The sequence below is a fragment of the Eretmochelys imbricata genome, chromosome 5, assembly GCF_965152235.1.
Source record: "Eretmochelys imbricata isolate rEreImb1 chromosome 5, rEreImb1.hap1, whole genome shotgun sequence".
Classification (NCBI taxonomy): domain Eukaryota; kingdom Metazoa; phylum Chordata; order Testudines; family Cheloniidae; genus Eretmochelys; species Eretmochelys imbricata.
The window spans coordinates 112316708-112335195 of record NC_135576.1 but is presented as its reverse complement, the minus strand read 5'-3'; the positions used below and the strand labels follow the sequence as shown (position 1 = coordinate 112335195).

General features: G+C 39.3%; 1 protein-coding gene and 1 pseudogene across 1 annotated transcript in view; one reads left to right on the top strand and one right to left on the bottom strand.

Moving 5' to 3' along the window:
* Positions 1–18488, top strand: part of MLLT3 (MLLT3 super elongation complex subunit) — a 220951-nt gene that overhangs the window by 45528 nt on the left and 156935 nt on the right. The gene's annotated exons all lie outside the window — the stretch shown is intronic.
* On the bottom strand, positions 2988–3241 carry LOC144264672 (small ribosomal subunit protein eS27 pseudogene; annotated as a pseudogene).

Here is an 18488-nt window from a genome sequence, read left to right as displayed (position 1 = left end):
ATATTTCCTAGGGATAAATTCCTGATTATTAATGAAAGTGTCTAAGGAAGAGGGCCTCAGTGACAGGAATTTGAAAAAAAATGTCCAGAGCTGGTAAGATGGTCTGGATGAATAGGTGACTTATTTTTTTAAAAAAAAAATTTTTTTTGGTGACCTAAATTTCTTTTTAACTTTCTCTATATAACTATATTTGGGTTCCAGTCTTGTTTGAGTTTTATCCTGTGTTTGGATGGCCTGTTAACCCAATTGATCATATCATTTTAATTGTTAGGAAAAAGTTTAGAAAACCTGAGCTATGAGGAAAGGTTAAAGCAACTGGATATGTTTAGTCTTGAGAAAGGAAGAATGAGGGGGAACCTGATAAGTCTTCAAATATAGTAAGATTTTCTATAAAGAGGATGGTGATCAACTTCTCCATATCCTCTGAAGTGAGGACAAGAAGTAATGGGCTTAATCTGCAGCAAGGAAGATTTAAATTTGATATTAGGAAGAACTTTCTACAACAATAAGGGAGTTAAGCACCACAACAGACTTCCAAGAGAAATTATGGAATCCTCTCATTAGAGTTTTTAAGACTAGATTGGACAAATACCTTTCAGGAATGGTCTAGGTTTCTTTGGTCCTGCCTGAGCACAGAAGGCTGGACTTGATGACTTCTTGAGGTCCCTTCCAGCCATATATGTCTATGATTCTGTAATAATAAGCCAAATTAGGGTACAGTAGTCCACCCCACTCTGTAGGCTTAAACAGAACCTTAGAACTCTGTTTTTTATCTTTCCATATGAATTTTAATAGCACATTCTGCCATGTTTTTAATTTCATGTCAAAGATACCACCAGGGATGCATTGAAACAAGACGCTACCCTCTCTAGCCAAGATATTTCATATTTGTTCCATTCCTTCAACTCTCTTGTTGTTTTATTCCACAGCAGAGGGTAATCTGGCTGTAAAAAGATTTGTTTCTTCACAATATTTATTCCTAACTAGTTTAAAGATTCCTTTGCCCATGCACATTTATTTAGCTGACAAAAGTTCTGTTTTGACTCTTTTGGGAATATTAATTCCTAAAATTTCAGATTTATCTTAGTTTATTTTGCAGTCTGAAACCTGCCCAAATTCCCAAATCAATTGTTCTATAATTTTTAACGAGGCTTCTGGATCCTGCAACTATAACAAGACATGGTCAGCATACAAAACTATTTTGTGTTCTGATCTATAAGTAGTTTTGATCTCCTTTACCCAAGGGGCTGTTTCTCACATTTATTGTAAATGGCTCCATTGCCAAAGCAAACAGGGATAAGGGGCAACCTTGTCTCATACACCTAGACAAATTAAAAGGAGGGGATTGATGACTATATTAATCCAAGATGACACTTTAGAATGAGTATACAGGCCAGCATGCCCATAGAAAACTGATTTCCAAAGCCAAACCCTACCGAAATCTCTCTGAGGTATTCCCGCTCCTGCTGGTCAATGGCTTGTTCAGCATCCAGATAAAGCAGTGCACTGGAAGAATTGTTAGAATTAACATTATTGATCAAATTCGGAGTTTTTCTGATATTATCAGATAGATGCCTGCTAACAATGAACCCAGATTGGTCAGGATGAACAAATTTGGGCAAAATGGTGCTCAGTCTGTTTGCTAGTACCTATGCATAAATTTTAGCATCCATGTCATTGAAGAAATAGGTCTGTATGATGAACAACTGGTAAGATCTTTTTCTTCAGGAGTGGCCACAATTTTTGCCTTTCTCCATAAATTTGGAATGTTGTTTCCATGCAATATACCATTTAACAATTGGGTTAAAATGGGGATCAACACTTGTTTTAGAGCTCTATAATACTCTCAAAATAACCCATTGGGACCTGGAACTTTATTGGATTTTAAATTCTTTATTACAACTTCAACTTCCTCGGCAGCCATTTGCCTATCAAGAGCTGCCAGATCCAGCTCTGAGAGCTGAGGTGGTTTCACACGCCTCAAATATCTATTTATGGGTTCAGGATTTGGATGTTCTGATGGTGTACAAAGTATTTAAAAAGGCAGGGCATTTTTCTGATTCTTGCAGCTGTGCTGCATAGGACTGGTCTCCAAGTGGTGCAGAGCTGATTGCTGATAACCAGCTGTGTGGTACCAACACAGACTAACTGGGCAGAGGAATAGGAGATGCACTGGGTAAGTTTAATTCTCATTGGGTTGTCACATGATCTGGTAACTGACCTGAGGAAAGGAGAGGAACAGGTTATGAGATACCTGATGTATAAGGAGGCTGCTGAGCAGAGCTCTTTCACTTACCCTCTCCCTCTTCCCACTCTTCCACAAATACTCTGAGGTCTGTATAAAGGGGATATGGTATAGGCAGGATCTCTGAGTTCTTCAAATGTATGTCAGACTTCCCACTCCTAGAGGGTGAATGATGTAATCAAAATGGAGCTTCTAGCCCATATAGGAATGATGGCCAAGGCAGACTAGGCTTTCTGACTAGTAGCGGGGTGGTGGAGAAGAGAAGGGTGTTTGCTCTTTGGCTGTGTGAAAGGAACACAGTATCAGAGATAACATCACTTCACCGATAGTGGGAAGTGGTATGATTACATGTTACAATGCATGTCTGGTACCAGGATAAAAAAAAGACTGATAACCAACCCTTGCTCCCTTAAGGAAGTCTATGCTTTACTCTGATGCATTACTTCCTTACCTTTAGTCAGCTATGAAGCAAAGCTTGAAGCACTCTAGTCTTACACAGTTTTTTTTTAGTTAATTTATTTTATTTTATCCAAAATTTATTGACCGTCAGATGGGTGAGGCTATAGGGACAGTATGAAAGTCATGTTCTCCCCTCACGTTCTAGAGACGTGTTTAAAGCCCTCTGCTCACATCTTGATACTTAATGTTGCTCTGTGGCTGAATCCCATGCTCTTAAACCATCTGTATTTGTCTGTGCAGTCAAATGCGCAGGTAGTCCCACCCATCTCAGACACACTTTAGTTTAGTGTTGCTTTCATCTGAAGAAGCATCCTTCTGTGAGCCTTGCCTGTGCTCCAGTGGGCTGACACAACACAGTTGAGCAGCCAACACACAGAGCTACAGTCTGAGCATGGCTTAATACAGTGGTGATTTTATACAACTTGGACACTTCACATCCATGAAATAGGAGTTTGGACTCTGGACCAGACGCCGCCGCTTGTGTTTCCGTTTCTCCTCCTCGGGGGAAGGATGCAGCAGGTCTTTCGCCAGAGGCATGTTCGTGCGGAGGCAGCACAGTTGGTAGGCAAATAAATTTGCCATGGCACTTTGAGAGATCATGGGCTCTGTGTCGTTACTGTGTGTCTATAATTGTTAGCTTTTGGATATTCTTATCAAGGCTGAACAAAGGGAGAAGAATTTGGAGTGGGTGTGAAGTTTTCTCTGGAAGAATAGTAAAACAACAAACGTTAGGTAGGAAAGGGGAGAGATGATAGGCCAGGAATTGTTACATTCTAGGCTAGTTTTCCAGCTGGCCTAAGTGCTGGGCAACTTACTAACTACCTAGGAAATAGATGGTGATCATAGATAAGGGAACTAGGGCTGTCAAGTGATTTAAAAAAATTAATCATGATTAATTGTGCGATTAAACAATAATAGAACACCATTTATTTAAATATTTCTGGATGTTTTCTACATTTTCAAATATATTTTAATTTTAAACAGAATACAAAGTGTACAGTGCTCACTTTATATTTTTTATTACAAATATTTGCACTGTATAAAACAAAAGAAATAGTATTTTTCAATTCACCTCATGCAAGTACTCTAGTGCAATCTCTTTATCATGAAAGTTGAACTTACAAATGTAGAATTATGTACAAAAAATAACTGCATTCAAAATAAAACAATGAGCCTACAAGTCCAGTCAATCCTATTTCTTCTTCAGCCAATTGCTCAGACAAACAAGATTGTTTACTTTTGCAGGAGATAACGCTGCCTGTTTCTTGTTCATAATGTCACCTGAAAGTGAGAACAGGCATTCTCATGGCACTGTTGTAGGTGGCGTCACAAGATATTTACATGCCAGTTGCGCTAAAGATTCATATGTCCCTTCATGCTTCAACCACCATTCCAGAGGACATGCGTCCATGCTGATAATGGGTTCTGCTCGATAACAATCCAAAGCAGTGCAGACCAACACGTTCATTTTTTTTATCTGAGTCAGATGACATCAGCAGAAGGTTGATTTTTGTTTTTTGATGGTTTGGGTTCTGTAGTTTTTGCATCGGAGTTGCTCTTTTAAGACTTCTGAAAGCATGATCCATACCTTGTCCCTCTCAGATTTTGGAAGGCACTTCAGATTCTTAAACCTTGGATCGAGTGCTGTAGCTATCTTTAGAAATCTCACATTGGTACCTTCTTTGCATTTTGTCAAATCTGCAGCAAAAGTGTTCTTAAAATGAACAACGTGTGCTGAGTCCTCATCTGAGACTTCTATAACATGAATTATATGGCAGAATGCGGGTAAAACAGAGCTGGAGACATACAATTCTCCCCCCAAGGAGTCCAGTCATAAATTTAATCATTATCTTTTTAACAAGTGTCATCAGCATGGAAGCAAGTCCTCTGGAATGGTGGTTGAAGAATGAAGGGGCATATGAATTTTTAGCACAGCTGGTACGTAAATACCTTGCAATGCCAGCTAAAAAAGTGCCATGCGAATGCCTGTTCTTACTTTCTGGTGGCATTGTAAATAAGAAGTGGGCAGCATTAGCTCCCGTAAATGTAAACAAACTTGTTTGTCTTGGTGATTGGCTGAATGGGAAGTAGGACTCAGTGGACTTGTAGGCTCTAAAATTTTGCATTGTTTTGTTTTTGAGTGCAGTTATGTAACAAAAAAAATCTACATGTGTAAATTGCACTTTCATAATAAAGAGATTGCACTTCAGTACTTGTATGAGGTGAACTGAAAAATACAATTTCTTTTATCATTTTTAGAGTGCAAATATTTGCAATAAAAATAATATAAGGTGATCCGTGTACACTTTGCATTCTGTGTTGTAATTAAAATCAATATATTTGAAAATGTAGAAAAACATCGAAAAACATTTATTAAACTTCAATTGGTATTCTGTTGTTTAACAGTGTGATTGAAACTGCGATTAATCGTGTTTAATTTAATTAAGATTAATTGTGTGAGTTAACTGCGATTAATCGACAGTCCTAAAGGGAACCCGTGAGTTTTTGTTTTTGGGGTTTAATTTTACTTGCCAGACTTAGAGGAATTTTTTGTACACATTCTTTCTGATTTGTTGTGTTCTATCTTTCTGTTTGGCTCAACAGGTTTTGTTGGTGTATGAGTGGCAGGAGCAGAACTTTAATCACAGTAGTAGCCCCTTAATCACTAGCGGGTGTGGAGAAGGGGGTTTGCTGATGTATTCCCCTTTAATGTATTTATTGAAAGATAGCAACCAAAATAGTCTCAGGCTCTCAGATCAGAATATTTGTGAACCTATGTATCTGAGAGTATATTTAAAAAAACTCATTAATGTAAAGTGGCATAATGTTCAAAATAGTTTTAGCTTTCTTCCAAAGCAAGAACGTGCTCCAAATGACCTGAAGGTTAGTGGCGGGTGGGTGGAATTTTATTAATTTATTTATTTTTGGCAATAGTTTTAATTTTCGTAATTTACTTTACAAAGTTTTCATTTCAAAAAGATCTTTTGAAATACTCTCCTCCTTTTCCATTGAGATTGGCACTTTAGTGCAACAAGAGAAAAGGCATGTGGAACAGACCGCTTTGCTAAATAAAGGTCAAGTACAGCTTGCAGCTGTAGCCTTTCTTTATTCTCTGTCTATAGGCTAGAGTTATATATACAAAGTTCTAGGTGGAGGGATGTCAAAACAAAAACAAACAGAAAAACTAACCTCGCAGCAGGCTTTTAGACTTAGCAAAAGCAAAGATGCTGTGTGGGGACAGACTGAGAACCAGAGACTATGGAACCTAGAGGAAGCGTGAATTCAAATGCAAGTGAATCAACACTGCTGCTTCCATGCAAGCTTTCCTTGTATTCTGCAGACAGCTGTCTTCATGCTTATAATGGTGCCTAAAGTACAGTTATACTTAGCACATATACAGCACTTTCCACCCATAGATCCGTTTGATGCAAAAGTGGCAAAGCTCATTTTATAAATGAGGAAACTGAAGCACAATTGCACAGCAAGTCAGTGGTACAGAAGATAGAGCGAGACTCAAGTTCTGTTGATTTTTTTGTTTTAATTTGCAATAGCTGTGGCATATGTGTACTTGAACACAGAAGCTGCGTGTGTATGTTTTGTGTACTGTAGTGTGGTTGGATGATCAGTATTGACCAATAGATAGTTTGACTGAATGCATTGATTCTGAGCATAGATGTCAGGGAAAAACATTAATTTGGGAAAACAAGATCAGATAATTAACAAACCAGGGTGAAATCCTTGTCCCATTGAAGCTAATAGAATAACTGAGTTAAATGTGGCCAGGATTTCACCCTGGATCATCTTCTTTGGTAGCTGTCTTGAATATAGATTAAGATGGTAAAAGTTGCCTGGTTGGTAGAAATGAGACCAAGATGGCCCCACCAACTTGTGAACATGTTGACTCCCCAGCCTATCTCAGTCCTGACTAGCAATGGCTCTTGTTTACATTCCTGTTGCCGGACTGTAAATATTTCTTTGAAGCTTGTGTGATGTGGACCAGTGTCTACAATGAACTAAGAGTTTGGAACCATGACACTTACTAGTTGCAATCAATGTAAAGGTTTGAATCTGAGTTTTAGAGGTGAAAGGCTAGTTCAGTTAAAACTCTGCATCACTTTTAGTCTTCAGAATAATGTTTGTATGACTCCTTCCTGATAGAGTGGGGCAGGTCACCCAGACCCCTAGTCTTACAAATAACTCTCCACAGTAAGTTAAAAACTTAAATCTACAAATACTTTCTTTGTGTTGTTTTTGGCTAATCTTAATACAGGCAGTAGGAGCAGAACAGCTTTATTTTTTTTCTGAAGCATAAGGGGAACCCATGAAGTAGCAGCCTTTGTTTAGTTCCTGCCAGTGTCAATTACTTAAATTTGCATCCTTTCATTTAGTCTGGTTGAAAAACTATGGAAAGTCTATAGATTATAAAAGTGTATAATTGTATCCATTAATGCAGTGTATTTCAGGATAGAGGAGAAAAGTTACTTGTCTTAGTTCTAAATTGACTTTCTGTTGCTATTTCATATTTGTACTATTGATTTTTGCGATATGGATATTCATTGGATAGTTCTGCAAATTAAAGTCACTGATATGCCTGTCCCTGGAATCTACTGACTGATTTCATCTAGTGACTTTTTCTGTTGCACAACAGTCATTTACTTGATAATACCATAAATTGATGTGACACCAGCCCATACAGGAGCCTCAGCAGTGGGGATCAAAACTGGGACCTTTCAAGCTTAATCATAGACTCACAGGACTGGAAGGGACCTCAAGAGGTCATCTAGTCCAGTCCCCTCATGGCAGGACTAAGTATTATCTAGACTATCCCCGACAGGTGTTTGTCTAACCTGCTCTTAAAAAAATCTCCAAAGATGGAGATTCCACAGCCTCCCTATGCAATATATTCCAGTGCTTAACCACCCTGACAGTAAGGAAGTTTTTCCTAATGTCCAACCTAAACCGCCCTTGGTGCAATTTAAGCCCGTTGCTTCTTATCCTATCTTCAGAGGTCAGAGAACAATTTACCATCCTCCTCCTTGTAATAACCTTTTATGCACTTGAAAACTGTTGCCACATCTCCCCTCAGTCTTCTCTTCTCCAGACTAAACAAAACCCAATTTTTTTCAGCCTTCCCTTCTAGGTCATGTTGTCTAGACCTTTAATCATGTTTGTTGCTCTTCTCTGGACTTTTTCCAATTTGTCCACAGTTTTCCTGAAATGTGGCATCCAAAACTGGACACAATAGTTGAGTTGAGGCCTAATCAGCATGATATAGAGCGGATGAAATACTACTTGTGTTTTGCTTACAATACTCCTACTATTACACCGGACCCTCGCTAGAACGTGCATCTATATAACGCAAACTCGGATATAACGCGTTTGCGGCCATGGATCCCAAATTTAAGTACAGTACATTTTTTTTTTTGAGTTTTAAGTGACCTTGATGTTTATTACCTTATTGTTCTTGCAAGATCGTTGGACACATATACTGTATCACAGTCTGACGAGGAATTCGACTTTGAGGGATTTACAGAGGAGAAAGTTGGAAGAACAGACATGGAGTGGATGCAGGAGCTGTCCCAGCAACTGTTCGGGCTTGGGGTAACTGTTCTGCCACAAAATATTGAGTACTGGATAAGAGGTGACGATGAAGCAGAAGAATTTTGTCCCATTGCTGAAAGTCTAATGGATGACCAAATTCTTCAGGCAGTATGACCAAACAACATTCCAGAAGCTGAAGAATTGGCCTTCGCCGTGGAAGAAGAGGAAGATGAAGTGGATGTCGTTCCAGTGTCAACTGCGACTGTGGCTGGCTTAGAGACTGCTTTGAGATGGTTTGAGACGCAAGACGTTGAGCCTATAAAATTATGCAGCTATGTAGTCTCTTGCAGTTTGCTAAGAGGAAGCAGCCTAGCAGCAAGAAGCAAAAGCAACTCCCCGACTTTTTAAAGAAAAACTAGACTAGTTTATTGTAATGTGTACTTTAAATCTCTAATAAAGCAACACTTTTTTTCTTGTTTATTGTTTCCTTCAAGTAGGAGTTTATTTTCTAAGGTTTTCTATACTTTATGGATGTGAAGGTAATTAGCGCTACAAAAATTTCTATATACATATTTATATATACAGTGTATATAAATTTCTCTATGGCATTCCATACGCGAAGATGGAAGTTCATGGTGCCTGAAAGCACATAAAGCATTTAACCGAATTCATTAAAATTGCTTCCGTTTCAAAACGCAATTTCCACTGACGCCCGTGGTGAGTACTGTATCTAGTAGACTCGTTTTTCGTGTCAGTTCCAGGTTTTGATGCTATCGTTAGCCCACTATAACCCGCAAATACACAACTTATACCTGTACTGAAATTTTGGTCACAAAAATATAATTTCATTTTAACGCAGTCCCTGCTATAGCGTGGTACTTGGCATGGATCCCAAATCTCGTGTTCTAGCGAGGCTCAGGTGTATATCCCAGAATGATGTTTTCTTTCTTTTTTTTTTTTTTAAAACAGTGTTACGCTATTGACTCACATTTAGCTTGTGGTCCACTATGACCCCCAGATTACTTTCTACTGCACTCCTTCCTAAGCAATCATTTCCCATTTTGTATGTGTGCTACTGATCCTTCCTTCCTAAATGGAGTACTTTGCATTTGTCCTAACTGAATTTCATCCTATTTACTTCAGACCACTTCTCCAGATTGTCCAGATCATTTTGAATTTTAATCCTATCCTCCAAAGCACTTGTAACCCTTCCCATCTTGGTATCATCTGAAACTTTATATGTGTACTCTCTATGCCATTATGTAAATCCTTGATGAAGATATTGAACAGAACCAGACCCAGAACTGATCCCTGTGGGATCCCACTTGTTATTCCCTTCCAGCCTGACTGTGAACCACTGATAATTACTCTCTGCAAATGGTTTTCCAACCAGTTATGCACCCACCTTATAGTAGCTCTGTCTAGATTGTATTTCCCTAGTTTGTTTAATGCATGAGCTTCATCTACTGCATCAGCTAAAAGACACTTATGTCTTAGTGAAGGCTGGAGGAGGCTCATCAATCTCTAGGAGGCCTAGCCACCACTAGAGGGGAACAGAGTGCCATTCTGAGCGGAGGTACATTAATTAATTTTATTGAATGTCAAATCTGAAATTAAAACAATGCCTGCACATAACCTCTCTGTGCCTTAGCAATAATTACACTTAAAATAGCCTCCAACAGCATTAATAACCCCTATTGCTGTTCAAAATGTTTGTCGAATAGTGTGAAGCAGGTTTCAGGCAAACAGAAATAAAATATTTTTTATTGTTGTGGAATTGTTCAGACAAGGTTATCCCCATCTTTGTTAGCAATTGACCATTTTCAAACCCAGATAAAGCGGGTTCTGGGGTGTCATTCTTAACCCCTATTACTGTCAACAGTATATCATTTCCTTTTTTCTGTGTAGAAAGGATTAAAGGTGGAGATTCTCAGCAGGTGTAAATCGGCATCACTCCATTGAAGTCAGTGGAACACTGTGTGAGTTTACATCAGTTGAGAATCTGACTCATCCCTTTTTGTTCAGAAAGGAGCAGCCGCAGATTTGCATGGCTAAGGTGTAGCTGTAGTGGCAAGTAGAATGGCTTTGCATCTTGAACAGTCTGTTGCAAGTCGTCTTTCTTCTTTATTCAGCAAACACATTAGAAAATGTACCAGACCTCTTGGAATTGAGATGCGCAGCATACCTTCTGCAATGGGTGCTGAAAATGATTTGGCCTTACCTAGGTTTGTGACCAATGTTTTTTTTTTACTGTTAACAATGGATTCTCTCCTTATACATGTTGTCAACAATAGGTCATTTTTCCCAGTTGACGTAGACACTAAATTGCTACTTAAATCTCAACTTTTTCTTTAAACTGCCTTACTCTCATCCCCTCTGGTGATGCAGCCTTATTGGCTGATTGAGTTTTAAAAAATATCTTCCTCACATGGTAGTTTTCGTTTAGATGAGGGCTTGCACACACACATGCTGCTTTTAATGTACAAGAACATGTTGTTGAGGTGAGTTTGGGAGAGGTTACTCTACTGCTGATATGCCACCTGGCAAGTCCTAGCTAGTACCAATAACAAATCTTAGGGCATGCCTACGCTGTAGTTAAAAACCCACAGCTGGCTCATGCCTGCTGACTCTCGCTTGGGTTAAGGGGCTGTTTAATTGCAGTGTAGACATTCGGGCTTCGGCTCTAGGACTCTGTGTGGTGGGAGGGTCCCAGAGCTCGGACTGCAGTCCAAGCCCAAATGTCTACACTTCTATTAAACTGCTCCTTCGCCTGAGCTCTGCAAGCCTGAATCAGCTGGCACGGGCCAGGCTCAAGTGTCTAATTGCAGTGTAGACATCCCCTTAGAGCTTTGCATATGAACTATGTTAAAGCATTTATTCTGGAAGGTAATCTGTTCATTCTGGTATTGTAGAACTTTGTGTGTGTCAAGGGGTTCAAGTAAATAGATGTTGGTGAAAGATCAGGTTCTGTGCAGGTTTTCAGAGTTAAATAATTGGATAATGAAGCTCACTGAGTGTCAAAAAATCTTTCTCCATTTCCCCTACACCCGTGAATATGGTTTCATGGTTCTTTTGATTTGGTTCTCAGCTGTAGTTTCTATAATGTCCAAGTCTATTTACAGCAATTTATATTAAATAGCTAAATCTATCTAAATTTAGAATTCTTACTCTGGTGTATTCACTGTAGCTGCAGGGGGCACCGACTTGTTAAGCCAGTCTTTGCAAAGTTGACAAAGGGAACATGGAGGTCTTGTCCACTAAATGCTGGTGAGTTGATAGGCTTGAATCTTGTGCATTTGGAAAACAACATGCATAATACAATATTTTGTATAAAGAATTGTGAATCACTATGAATTTTTGGTACATATTATAGCATTTGATAGATCTCACTGAATATGATTACATACTACTTATGGCCACAAATTATTGCTGTGCAAATTCCAGTTTAGAAATTGATGGTATTCTTACATTCCTATTACATTTGAACTCTGCACCATGAGAATCTCACTGTACTGCTAAAGTACTTGGGGTACTAATGTGCTACAAGATCACTGACTGCAGGCTGCTCCTGTATGAAAAAAGATTTGTTCCGTAATTACTTAGAATTAGGGCTGTCAAGCAATAAAAAAAATTAATTGCGATTAATCGTGCTGTTAAACAATAATAGAATACCATTTATTTAAATATATTTGGATGTTTTCTACATTTTCAAGTATATTAATTTCAATTACAACGCAGAATACAAAGAGTATAGTTCTCACTTTATATTTAATTTTGATTACAAATATCTGCATTGTAAAAAACAAAAATCATATTTTTCAATTCATGTAATATAAGTATTGTAGTGCAATCTCTTTATCATGAAAGTTGAACTTACAAATGTAGAATTATATACAAAAAAAGGCACTCAAAAACAAAACGATGTAAAACTTTAGAGCCTGCAAGTCAACTCAGTCCTACTTCTTGTTCAGCCAATTGCTCAAACAAGTTTGTTTACCTTTGCCGGAGATAATGATGCCTGCTTCTTGTTTACATCACTTGAAAGCGAGAACAGGCGTTCGCATGGCACTGTTATAGCCAGTGTCATAAGATATTTACATGCCAGTTGCGCTAAAGATTCATAGGTCCCTTCATGCTTCAACCACCCTTCCAGAGGACGTGTCCATGCTGTTGATAGGTTCTGCTCAGTTACCAACCAAAGCAGTGCAGACAGACGCATGTTCATTTTCATCATCTGAGTCAGATGCCACCAGCAGAAGGTTGATTTGCTTTTTTGGTGGTTTGGGTTCTTTAGTTTCTGCATCAGAGTGTTGCTCTTTTAAGACTTCTGAAATCAAGCTCCACACCTCATCCCCTCAGATTTTGGAAGGCACTTAAGATTCTTAAACCTTGTGTCGAGTGCTGTAGCTGTCTTTAGAAATCTCAGATTGATACCTGTTTTGCATTTTGTCTAACTTGCAGTGGAAGTGTTCTTAAAGTGAACAACATATGCTGCATCATCATACAAGACTGCTATAACATGAAATATATGGCAGAATGCGGTAAAAGAGAACAGGAGACATACAATTCTCCCCCCAAGGAGTTCAATCACAAATTTAATTAATGCATTATTTTTTTAACAAGCGTCATCAGCATAGAAACAAATCCTCTGGAATGGTGGCTGAAGCATGAAGGGGCATACGAATGTTTAGCATATTGTTGTATCAACCAGGCAAGGTACTAACAAGCTTCAGAGGACTTTATTTTCTAAGTGGAAACCTCTTTACCAAGCTGCTGCTGAACCCTCTGTAGCTTTCTCCCAGCCTCTCAACTACTCCCCCCCCCTTCCTGTTTCCTGTCCTTTCAGACTCCCAACAGCCAATGCTCCCAATTCTAATAATTACAAGCAACATCTAAACAGCACATTTCCTCCTCTCTGAAGAAACTCTCCCAATTAAAATAAACATTATTTTTCTAACCACAGGAACAAATATGAAACAAGACACTATTCTGTTGGCAGAAATATTACACTGAAAGCACTGTAGATACTACATAACATAGTCTCTAGTCCAGACAGGTGGTCGTCTGGGTCTGACAGGCTATCTCTCAAGCCCCGGTTCCAGTGCAATGTCTTGTTGTGTTGGTACTACGGTGAAGTCATCCAATGCAAACTGGGTGTTGGCATAATCTCCTCTTGGTGCATAGGCACGTGCAAGATAAGGAGCATTCCATACCTGCCCATCAGAAAATAGATAGGTGTAAGGTCCCTTCTTCTCTGATTTTAAGAGGAACTGTGAATTTATGGTCCCCTTTGCGTAAAATTCCAGGTCTTCGTATTCTAACTAAGGAACCACACTCAAACTTTGGTTTCTTAGCACCCCACCGCTTGTCTGTGAAAGCCTTAGACTTTGCTTGGCTCTGTTCAACTGTTTTTTTCACATCATCCTTGTTTGGGGCATCAGGTCGTGCTTTTAACAATCCAGCAATGTTCAGTTTAGTTTTTATCTGTTTCCCGTGCAGTAACTGTGTGGGTGATCTTTGCGTTGTGGCATGTTGTGTAGCCTGGTATGCTTGCAAGACATCAGTAGTGAAGGGTATCCACAATCGTCCTTCCAGTTTAGCCGTTTGCAAACTCTCTTTCAAACTTCTGTTAAACCGTTCGATTTCCCCATTGGCTTGAGGGTAATATAGGGATGACCTTCTGTGTAAAATGTTCCTCTGTGCTGGAAAAGTTTCAAACTCCAGGGAAGTAAATTGACTACTATTATCTGAAACCAGTTCTTTGGGGTTACCTTCCCTGCTAAAAACTGAAGAGAGGAACTTAATTACTCTAGCAGAAGAGATTTGCGATGTAAACACTACCTCAGGCCATTTATTGAAATAGTCTATTAAAGTGATGGCATAATGGCGGTCACTTGGAGCAGTATCAAAGGGTCCTACAATGTCAATCGCCACGTTTTCCCATGCAGATTCAGGAAGAGGAACAGGCTTTAATGGAGGGGTACATGTCACTGCTGTCTTACCATGGATTTGGCAAGTGACACAGGATTTTGAGTGCTTCAGTTTGAGAGTCCATCCCTGGCCACCAATAGAGATCCTGTAGTTGTTTTTTGGTTCGGACAATTCCTTGATGAGTATTATGTGCCACGTGTATGAGTTTTGACTGTAATTCTTCTGCACAAAGAGCCAGTGTGTACCTCGTAACACACAGCCATCAAACAAAGAAAGTTCATCCCGAACTCTGAAATAAGGCAGCAAAACTGGGTCAAGGTTTTTAGGGTGACTAGGCCATCTCTTTGTCAGAAATTCCTATAGTTTTTGTTGAATTGGACACTCTCAACAAGCAGCTTGAAATTATTCTCTGGTAACTGCAGTGAGAGTGCTTGTAATAAGCGCAACCACTACATCCTCATCCTCTGGTGGACCATCTGGTGAAGGCAAAGGCAGGCGAGAAAGGCAATCGGTGACCACATTTTGGTTTCCAGGCTTATATTCCAGTTCGTAATTGAAAGAGAGTAGTCTTGCAGACCATCTAGCAACACGGTATCCTGCTCTTCCCAGTCCTTTCGTGGTGAGCAACATTGTCAAAGGGCTGTGGTCTGTGCGCAACTTGAATGTGTGGCCCCACAGGTAAGTTCTCCATTTTTCAGTAGCACAGACACAAGCAAGTGCTGCTTTTTCGACTGTAAAATATTTTCTCTCAGCATTACTTAGTGTCCTTGAAGCAAATGCAACAGTCCTCTCTGTGTTATCCTCATGCAGTTGTGTGAGAACAGCCCCAAGTCCATAATTGGAAGCATCAGTAGTTACAATTGTAGGCAATGCAGGATTGAATAGTGCAAGTACTGGACTATGTACAATCAAGTCTTTCACAGTTTCGAAACTAGCTCGTGCATCCGTTGTCCACACGAAGGTTGAACTTCTCCGTAGTAATTCCCGTAACGGTTCAATGACAGAAGCATAATTGGGAATGAATTTTGCATACCAGGAGGTAAGACCCAAGAAGGAACGTAAGGTTTGCAAATCTGTTGGAGGAGGAGCATTTGAAATTGCCAGGATATGATCTGGATCGGGTTTTAGTCCAGCCTGTGAAATTGTATACCCCAGAAAGGAGAGTTCAGTTTGTCTAAATTTGCATTTGGACCTATTGAGCTGGAGGCCTGTTGTGCTGACGCAGTTTAGTATAGACTGCAGGTTATTGTCATGCTCCTCAGAAGTATTTCCAAACAAGATAATATCATCCAGATAGCACTGAACTCCATGTTGATTCTTCAGAATCAATGACATCATTTTTTGAAAGGCACTTGGGGCAGATGCGAGACCGTACGGAACACATTTAAAACAAAATAGTCCCTCGTGTGTAATAAATGCTGTGAGGTCTCTGCCATCTTCAAGCAACATAACCTGGTGGTATGCACTCTGCAAATCAAGAGTAGAAAACATCTTTGCTCCACGGAGTTCTGCAAATACTTCTTCTACGTGAGGAAGAGGATGGCTGTCAATCACAATAGCTTTATTTGGCTCCCATAAGTCCACACAAAGGAGAATGCCTCCACCCTTCTTCTGCTTCACTACTGTAGGTAAAAAGAAAAGGAGTACCAGTGGCACCTTAGAGACTAACCAATTTATTTGAGCATAAGCTTTCATGAGCTACAGCTCATTTCATCGGAAGCTCATGAAAGCTTATGCTCAAATAAATTGGTTAGTCTCTAAGGTGCCGCTAGTACTCCTTTTCTTTTTGAGAATACAGACTAACACGGCTGCTACTCTGAAACTATTATAGGTGAAACCCATTCCGAGGAGTCTATCTCTTCAATAATGTCCTTTTGAACAATTTTTCCAAGTTCCTCGGAAACAGCTTCCCTGACTGAAAATGGTAAACGCCGTAACTTCTGTCGTATAGGCATCACATTGTTCCGCATTTTAACTTTATGCAGAAACCCATAAGCACAACCGAGTTTCTCCCCGACCTGGTGTTGGGTCCCAGCTGAAACTGGTGTGTGTACCGCAAGAGTGCTTTGCTGAGGAAGATCAATTCGTCCATTAACTACCCTGAGATTTAAAGCCAATAAATCTTTGCCAAGGATAGGAGTGTCTTTGTGGACAATGTAGAACTCTGCAGTTACACAGCAATCACGAAAAGTAACTATTGCTGGCAGGCAGTCATGTACTGGAATATGGTTTTTCAAATAGCACACTGAGTGAAGTTTGGGCTCAGTAAGAGGCACATCTTTAAAGTAATGCAGCTAGATGGAATCAGGTAGTATAGAGACTGCTGAGCCAGTGTCCAACATTATCTGAATAGAGTGTGATTTGCCTGAGGGTATGGTGGAAATGTTTACAGTGCACTTTATCTGTTCTGGAATATGCGCGGTAGTGATTTTGTCCATGCTCAGCACAGTAACATCTGGTATTGTAACTGCATGCACCTGTTGATTGAACTGGCTACGGCGACATACTTTAGCAAAATGTCCAATCTTTTTGCAACGATTGCACTGAGCTACTTTTGCTGGACATCCTGTGTAGCTTGCAAGGTGTTGTGGGGATCCACAGCGAAAGCATGCTTTTGCTATATTTTTAATTTGCTGATTCAGTGGTTTTTCATTAGTTTTCCTCTTGCAATTGCGTGTCTGCAGTAGTAGTGAACTTTTCTGCAAAGGAGTCACAGCCTGCACTGTGCCTCCTGTATCCATGCTCATTATTTTGGCTTCAGCTGTAGCTGACTCAATCTGAGTAGCAATGGTTATTCTTTTTCTAGTGTAAGTTGTGGTTCTAGAAGTAAGCGTTCTCCTCCATGAAGTATGGTTGTTTTCTCAATGAGCTGGTCTCTAATCATCTCATCTGCCATATTCCCAAAGTCACAAGTTACAATCAGACTCCTCAGGGAAGCAATATACTGTATTATAGTTTCCCCTGGTTTCTGCTCATGCTGGCGAAATCTGTAGCGATTAGCTACTACATTCACTTTTGGCACAAAAAAAATCTTTAATGCAGTGAGTGCAGTCTCATATTTATCATCTGCAAGGGGAAAAGTGTAAAATATATGCTGCCCTTATGCTCCAAGGTAGTGGATTAGCAGAGCATGCTTTCTTACTTCAGAAATCTCTGTAGTACTGATTACAAGCAGATAAGTCTCAAACATATGGATCCAGGTAGTAAAAGCAATTGGAGGCTCACCTGGGCTTTGCAGAAAGGGTGCAGGTGGGTTCAGAGGCAGAAGATCCATCCTCGTTGCCAAAATGTTGTATCGACCAGGGAAGGTACTAACTAGCTTCAACAGGACTTTATTTTCAAAGTGGAAACCTCTTTACCAAGCTGCTGCTGCACTCTCTGTAGCTCTCTCACAGCCTCTCAACTCCTCCCCCCTCCTTCCTGTTTCCTGTCCTTTCAGACTCCCAACAGCCAGTGCTCTCAATTCTAATAATTACAAGCAACATCTAAACACCACACATATCTGGCACATCAGTATCTTGCAATGCGGGCTACAACAGTGCCAGGCGGATGTTTGTTCTCACTTCCGGGTGACATTGTAAATAAGAAGTGGGCAGTGTTATCTCCCTGTAAGTGTAAACAAACTTGTTTCTCTTAGCGATTGGCTGAACAAGAAATAGGACTGAGTGGATTTGTAGGCTCCAAAGTTTTACATTGTTTTATTTTTGAGTGCAGTTATGTAACAACAAAATCTACATTTGCAAGTTGCGGTTTCATGATAAACAGATTGCACTACAGTACTTGTATGAGGTGAATTGAAATTGAATTCTTTTATCATTTTTAGAGTGCAAATATTTGCAATAAAAATAATATAAAGTGAGCAGTGTACACTTTGTATTCTGTGTTGTAATTGAAATCAATATATTTGAAAATGTAGAAAAAATCCAAAAATATTTAATAAATTTCAGTTGATATTCTATTGTTTCATAGTGCATAGTTCACAGATTAAAACTGTGTCCATTATTAGATAACACAATGTGATTCTTTATATCACAGAATGGCTTTATAAAAGTCTATTATAAAAGTCTATAAAAGTCCGTCTATTTAAAAACAATATTACTGGCAAAATAACTATTAGGTAATTCAAACTTAATTTCTCTTTTTATTTGCTTGCCCTTATATTTTTATTGTGACTTATATAAAGGCTTAGCAGAAATTTTTAATGTAATTTTGATGGATAATATCAATCTTTATTCTGAAGCTTTTTTATTGTCATCTATTTAAACTTTAACAGTTTTTTGTGGAAATTCATGGGGGGGGTCAGACAATTTAT